Genomic DNA, 8,002 nt, shown 5'->3' on the forward strand with positions numbered 1-8,002 from the left:
AGATATCCATACTCATAATATTTTTTGAGCCCCAAAGGCAGATCTTGTTCAAATTTTGGGTCAATTTAACGATTTATCGAATTTCTAAGAAATTTACGTTATTGCGTTATATTAAAAGTATTTTGTTAGAAAACTGATCGAGTTTTTTTCCAATTTCTTTATTTTATTGGAAAGATGATGAATTCATATATCCATACTCATAATATTTTTTGAGCCCCAAAGGCAGATCTTGTTCAAATTTTGGGTCAATTTAACGATTTTTCGAATTTCTAAGAAATTTACGTTATTGCGTTAGATTAAAAGTATTTTGTTAGAAAACTGATCGAGTTTTTTTCCAATTTATTTATTTCATTGAAATGATGATGAATTCAGATATCCATACTCATAATATTTTTTGAGCCCCAAAGGCAGATCTTGTTTAAATTTTGGGTCAATTTAACGATTTTTCGAATTTCTAAGAAATTTACGTTATTGCGTTATATTAAAAGCATTTTGTTAGAAAACAGATCGAGTTTTTTTACAATTTCTTTATTTCATTGGAAAGATGATGAATTCAGATATCTATACTCATAATATTTTTTGAGCCCCAAAGGCAGATCTTGTTTAAATTTTGGGTCAATTTAACGATTTTTCGAATTTCTAAGAAATTTACGTTATTGCGTTATATTAAAAGTATTTTGTTAGAAAACTGATCGAGTTTTTTTCCAATTTCTTTATTTCATTGGAAAGAAGATGAATTCAGATATCCATACTCACAATATTTTTTGAGCGCCAAAAGCAGATCTTGTTCAAATTTTGGGTCAATTTAACGATTTATCGAATTTCTAAGAAATTTACGTTATTGCGTTATATTAAAAGTATTTTGTTAGAAAACTGATCGAGTTTTTTCCAATTTCTTTATTTCATTGAAAAGATGATGAATTCATATATCCATACTCATAATATTTTTTGAGCCCCAAAGGCAGATCTTGTTCAAATTTTGGGTCAATTTAACGATTTTTCGAATTTCTAAGAAATTTACGTTATTGCGTTATATTAGAAGCATTTTGTTTGAAAACTGATCGAGTTTTTTTCCAATTTCTTTATTTCATTGGAAAGATGATGAATTCAGATATCTATTCTCATAATATTTTTTGAGCCCCAAAGGCAGATCTTGTTCAAATTTTGGGTCAATTTAACGAGTTTTCGAATTTCTAAGAAATTGACGTTATTGCGTTAGATTAAAAGTATTTTGTTAGAAAACTGATCGAGTTTTTTTCCAATTTCTTTATTTCATTGAAATGATGATGAATTCAGATATCCATACTCATAATATTTTTTGAGCCCCAAAGGCAGATCTTGTTTAAATTTTGGGTCAATTTAACGATTTTTCGAATTTCTAAGAAATTTACGTTATTGCGTTATATTAAAAGCATTTTGTTAGAAAACAGATCGAGTTTTTTTACAATTTCTTTATTTCATTGGAAAGATGATGAATTCAGATATCTATACTCATAATATTCTTTGAGCCCCAAAGGCAGATCTTGTTTAAATTTTGGGTCAATTTAACGATTTTTCGAATTTCTAAGAAATTTACGTTATTGCGTTATATTAAAAGTATTTTGTTAGAAAACTGATCGAGTTTTTTTCCAATTTCTTTATTTCATTGAAAAGATGATGAATTCATATATCCATACTCATAATATTTTTTGAGCCCCAAAGGCAGATCTTGTTCAAATTTTGGGTCAATTTAACGATTTTTCGAATTTCTAAGAAATTTACGTTATTGCGTTATATTAAAAGCATTTTGTTAGAAAACTGATCGAGTTTTTTTCCAATTTCTTTATTTCATTGGAAAGATGATGAATTCAGATATCTATACTCATAATATTTTTTGAGCCCCAAAGGCAGATCTTGTTCAAATTTTGGGTCAATTTAACGAGTTTTCGAATTTCTAAGAAATTGACGTTATTGCGTTAGATTAAAAGTATTTTGTTAGAAAACTGATCGAGTTTTTTTCCAATTTCTTTATTTCATTGGAAAGATGATGAATTCAGATATCTATACTCATAATATTTTTTGAGCCCCAAAGGCAGATCTTGTTCAAATTTTGGGTCAATTTAACGATTTTTCGAATTTCTAAGAAATTTACGTTATTGCGTTATATTAAAAGCATTTTGTTAGAAAACAGATCGAGTTTTTTTTACAATTTCTTTATTTCATTGGAAAGATGATGAATTCAGATATCTATACTCATAATATTTTTTGAGCCCCAAAGGCAGATCTTGTTTAAATTTTGGGTCAATTTAACGATTTTTCGAATTTCTAAGAAATTTACGTCATTGCGTTATATTAAAAGTATTTTGTTAGAAAACTGATCGAGTTTTTTTCCAATTTCTTATTTCATTGGAAAGAAGATGAATTCAGATATCCATACTCACAATATTTTTTGAGCGCCAAAAGCAGATCTTGTTCAAATTTTGGGTCAATTTAACGATTTATCGAATTTCTAAGAAATTTACGTTATTGCGTTATATTAAAAGTATTTTGTTAGAAAACTGATCGAGTTTTTTCCAATTTCTTTATTTCATTGAGAAGATGATGAATTCAGATATCCATACTCATAATATTTTTTGAGCCCCAAAGGCAGATCTTGTTCAAATTTTGGGTCAATTTAACGATTTTTCGAATTTCTAAGAAATTTACGTTATTGCGTTATATTAAAAGCATTTTGTTAGAAAACTGATCGAGTTTTTTTCCAATTTCTTTATTTCATTGGAAAGATGATGAATTCAGATATCTATACTCATAATATTTTTTGAGCCCCAAAGGCAGATCTTGTTCAAATTTTGGGTCAATTTAACGATTTTTCGAATTTCTAAGAAATTGACGTTATTGCGTTATATTACAAGTATTTTGTTAGAAAACTGATCGAGTTTTTTTCCAATTTCTTTATTTCATTGGAAAGATGATGAATTCAGATATCCATACTCATAATATTTTTTGAGCCCCAAAGGCAGATCTTGTTCAAATTTTGGGTCAATTTAACGATTTATCGAATTTCTAAGGAATTTACGTTATTGCGTTATATTAAAAGCATTTTGTTAGAAAACTGATCGAGTTTTTTTCCAATTTCTTTATTTCATTGGAAAGATGATGAATTCAGATATCCATACTCATAATATTTTTTGAGCCTCAAAGGCAGATCTTGTTCAAATTTTGGGTCAATTTAACGAGTTTTCGAATTTCTAAGAAATTGACGTTATTGCGTTATATTACAAGTATTTTGTTAGAAAACTGATCGAGTTTTTTTCCAATTTCTTTATTTCATTGGAAAGATGATGAATTCAGATATCCATACTCATAATATTTTTTGAGCCCCAAAGGTAGATCTTGTTCAAATTTTGGGTCAATTTAACGATTTATCGAATTTCTAAGATATTTACGTTATTGCGTTAGATTAAAAGTATTTTGTTAGAAAACTGATCGAGTTTTTTTTCCAATTTCTTTATTTGATTAGAAAGATGTCTAAGGTATAAATCCATACTCCAAATATTGTTTGAGCCCCAAAGGCGGATCTTGTTCAAATTTTGGGTCAATTTAACGATTTTTCTGATTTTTAGGAAATTTACGTTATTGCGTTGAATTTTGTTAGAAAACTGATTGTGTTCTTCCCCAATTTGTTTATTTGATTGGAAAGATGATTACTTCATATATCCATACTCAAAATATTTTTTGAGTCCCGAAGGCAGATCTTGTTCAAATTTTGGGTCAATTTAACGATTTTTGGCATTTTTGTGAAATTTATATTATTGCGTTGTATTAAATGTGTTTTGTTAGAAAACTGATCGAGTTTTGTCTCGGTCTCTTGTTTAAATTTTTCGACAAAAATTAATTTTTTTGAGAACTTTATTGTTATTCACGTATATGTTTTTGGCATGTATACATTATTTTATTGCAATACTTACATAATATCATCATACCAAAGTATACAATTTTAATTTATTCACATGAGACTGGATACTGGTATTTGCTGAGTACGATTAAATTAATTTTTAATCATAAATTTTATAATGAAACACTTTTTATGACTTCGTGTTTTCGTGCAGCAAGATTTTGCTAGCATTTTGCTAGCTTGACAGAGGTGTTACGGCGGTTCTGCGTGATCCGCGGCTAGGCTGGTGCCTTCTGCTATAGAATTAAAGGCTGTTCGGCTCTAATTGCAGCGGGAATAGCAAAACAGTGCAACTATTGAAGCTATCATCAGATGCAGAGAAGGAGGAAATGGGAAAATAACTGTAGGCGACGTAAAGGCTGGAAATCTGGCCCAGGCAGTTCCTTGTGTGAGGTTAGTCAAACGAATGGCCTAATGTCAAACTAACACCAGGAAAGATAGGTGGTACACAGTTTTAGGATGATGTCATATTTAATTATTTTTGTCACGTTGCCGATTCGACTCATTTAAGTTAGCTCTGACCCCAGGAAAGTTGAGTTAAATTAGTAAGATTTTCTAAATGCTGGCTTCAGATTTCAGGTTAGGGAAACTGTTTTTAAATCTTCCTAAGTAATGCAAAGTCAGAACATTGCATTGAATGTATCAGATTCATTGTCACGATTGTTTAAAGCACTGCGGTAATAAAAATTTATAGTAATTAGCAGCAATATGAGTAGACAATTCGGAGCTGAGTGGAAATGATGAATTTCTGAACTGAATGCGTGTTTCGTTGAGTCACTGTCAATTATATTTTGTGTTAAAAATGGGATGCTGAACGCTTTTTATTTCGAAAGTACGTTCATTGTGTAACCTACAACTCATTTCTTTTTTCAGACTCATTTTTGAAGAATACCGTACCAATTCGAACCGAAGAGTACGGATAAATGGAAAAAATTAAAATAAAAGGGAATGACAATATTCGATGTGCAAAATCCACCAAAAAATTCAAATCATCAAGACCTGTATTAACTAAAATATTGACTGAGATGAAGTTTCAAAAAATGACAATAGGCCTACAGTGAGTTGTGAATGCCAAAGTAAACTCTTTTGCCAGTTTGAATGTCTCGTAAATCATTCTTAAACGTTTTGGGTTTGATTGAAACATCCGACTCCAGGACGAACCAGTTGTATCAGAAACTTATAATGTTGAGTCATATAAAAAAGCACAAAAATGTGAGAATGCTTTTGGAAAATTTAGGGAGGGGGAATTTCCCTCTAATCGTTCTTGCGATATGAAACAACATAACACTTTCATTATAACACGGGGATGCTATTTTTTTGGGTTTTTAATCAGCCACTCATATGTAGTCGCCATCGCTTGGCTGACATGGGCAGAGCTCGTGATGGAACTAAGATGAGGAAGGTCGGAATAAAATATGGGCCTAACCGTCACTTGGTACACATACTGCTGAAGTTTCAATTATTGTACCTTTTCCATGTCTTTGTTATTTAATTGTAAAAATTTTAATTGTTGATCAATCGAATAGCACTTCTTTTCTATGTCTTTCATATTAAGGTATTTACATGCTATTCTTGATCAATTGAATGGTCTTTTTCTCGTGTCTTTGTTATTTGATAGTTGATATGAAGTATTATTTCTTTTTATTGGTTAATAAATCAAATTATTTCCAAATTCTGGACTATTAGTTTGTTTGTAATGGTTTCATGAATCATACTGTAACACCAAAGATTTAAATACAAATGTTCACTATTCCTATGATGATCATTGCTCGCTTTGTTTCGTAGACACGATTCCCAAGATGTGAATTATTGAATTTTCCTATTGATTGATCCTCTTGTGTGAGTCAGAAACATTTTCAAAACCCCACCTGCTAAAACTTATTGATAAGTACATTATAAGTATCAACATTCTTGGAGTGCAAGTTTGCAAAAATCCCAAACATATATATAAAGTTCATGCAATTTTTAAACATTTTCAGATCATGACAAACCTATGAATAGAATTCCTCGTGCCCCATCCAATGTGTTACTGTGTAATGTGCATGTCCACTGGGTTGCACTTTATTTTATTTGTTATTCACGCTCAGACGCATCCTCATCACATTAATGTTTTTGTCCCTGATCCACTTTGTGTATATAGCCAATTTATTTATTTTTTTCTGATTATTATCGTCCGAACCCCATTCAATTCAGGTATCAGTTAGGTATAATTTTCCATCACATCCCCTCATTTTGTTCAAAAAAATATATTGTAAAAATATTATCGAGATAGTTCAAGTTTTGCCATTAGTCATCTCTCAGGGTTAACCTTAATACTGATCACTTCGAATAGATAGACTAGAATAGATATTCAAGAATGAAAAAATTCCAAATTGTTTTTTGCGTTTTTCTCAAAATTGTGGCTATGGCTATTTTATTGATGACTGTATTTTTTGGTTGACAAAATAATAAAATCTCTCTCTCTCATTGTACTGCCATTGGTAAGGACGTTTACAATTCAGTTATGCAGCTGGAGTGTCTAAAAAGGGCGAATTTCTAATGTAACATTGACATCAATATTTAGCTACAGTCCCATTTGACGTCGCCTTCACTGTCGAAAAATTTAGTTCGTTTTAGTCATTTAGGCCTGTTGTAGTGTGAAACTGTGTTTGTCTACTATCCTAATGGAAAAATCGGAGACCGTACATTTGAACCCATGTGTATATCCACGGGTTCAATCTATATGCGAGTGCTAAAACCCATGGGTTAGGGTTAGTGTGGGTTCAACTATCCGAAAAACAAAAAAAATTCCATAGGTGCAATAGCATACAGGTGCAATTGCCATGGGTTCAAATGTAATGGAACCGGAAAAATCATCATGGAGGTCTTGTCACGCCATCGCTTTGGTTGTCAGTAAATTCCGGACCACCGGGACGCCAGACGTCAAATCCGGGACTGTCCCTGCCATTCCCGGGACGGTTGGTAGCCCTAGCATCAGCAGGTCTTGAATAGAATAAGATTTTGCCTACTTTCCCGATTTTCCGTAGGCTACCGTATATGTGTGTGTGTTGACTTGCATTGCCTATATATTTGTTTTAGTGTAACGAAAAACCGAAATAAACTTTACTTTACTAACCGTGCGTTGCGTCTATGTTATGTTTGTTACCGAGCGGCGTGGGTTCTTAATGTAAATGCCCCGTATTGGGTTCGATACTGATTGAGACATCCTATCGGATTTCTGCGCCCTCGGAATATAACTACTGATTTAAATCTGCCCCAATAGCCTTTTAAAACTACTAAAATTAGGCTTGTTTGCGTTACACTACTCGAGCCGAATGATCGAAAATGGCGTCCATATGACGCCATAATGGGACAAGTTAGTTGCACGGGGTTGATCCATATGGCGAACCACGGCCTCTCGTCCGGTTACCATTCCAAGTCCGGGTATGGGATTAATTTTACTGTATTGTTTGTTTTCGGAGGCATGGACTTGGTGGTGGAGGAAGCCGTAACCGACCAGCGGTTACGTGAACCACCCAACGACGGCGAGGAGTCCAGCAATCCTCTCGCACATAACCATCCCTGCATGGGATTCGAACCTGCGAACCCACGCAGAGTAATTAGAGGTGCGGTGGCGAGCGTATTCCTAACGCTTAGCCCGTTGAGCCACACCGACGCGAAGTTAATTTTTCTGGGGTCAAGGGCCGGGGTTGAATCTATTGTTGTGATATCCTGATGTCGCAATGACGGTTGTTCTGCAGATTCCAAACCAAACTATTGAACAGTGCGTAAGAATTATGTGAAATATAGAATTAGGTAGAGCTCAATAAACAACATCTATTACAGTATTAAGGTATCAAGAGTTTAAATGCGAAAAGAAAGCAGAAATATATTTATTTGTCAGTGTTCTGCAGTTCTGTTTACAAATTTTAGCTTAAAACTTTCAGACATATTTCAGCATTTTACAGTTTTCTGGTTTTAGGCTCTCTCTGCTGCACTGGGCAGTCGGGGGTCGTGGCATTAAGTTGAGATTTTTTAGGTTTGGATAGATCAGAAGATACCGTACTATAGTCAACTTCTTAATAAAGT

The 8,002-nt window shown here is 32.7% G+C and overlaps 1 long non-coding RNA gene across 1 annotated transcript; it reads left to right on the forward strand.

The window, feature by feature from the left end:
• Nucleotides 1-4,135: 4,135 nt before the first annotated feature.
• Nucleotides 4,136-5,606, forward strand: LOC120329289 (uncharacterized). The gene is made up of 2 exons (XR_013480691.1): nucleotides 4,136-4,327; nucleotides 4,808-5,606. It is a non-coding gene; the product is annotated as an uncharacterized LOC120329289 (long non-coding RNA).
• The last annotated feature ends 2,396 nt before the right edge of the window (nucleotides 5,607-8,002 follow it).

Source organism: Styela clava, chromosome 15 (assembly GCF_964204865.1).
Source record: "Styela clava chromosome 15, kaStyClav1.hap1.2, whole genome shotgun sequence".
NCBI classification, from domain to species: Eukaryota; Metazoa; Chordata; class Ascidiacea; order Stolidobranchia; family Styelidae; genus Styela; species Styela clava.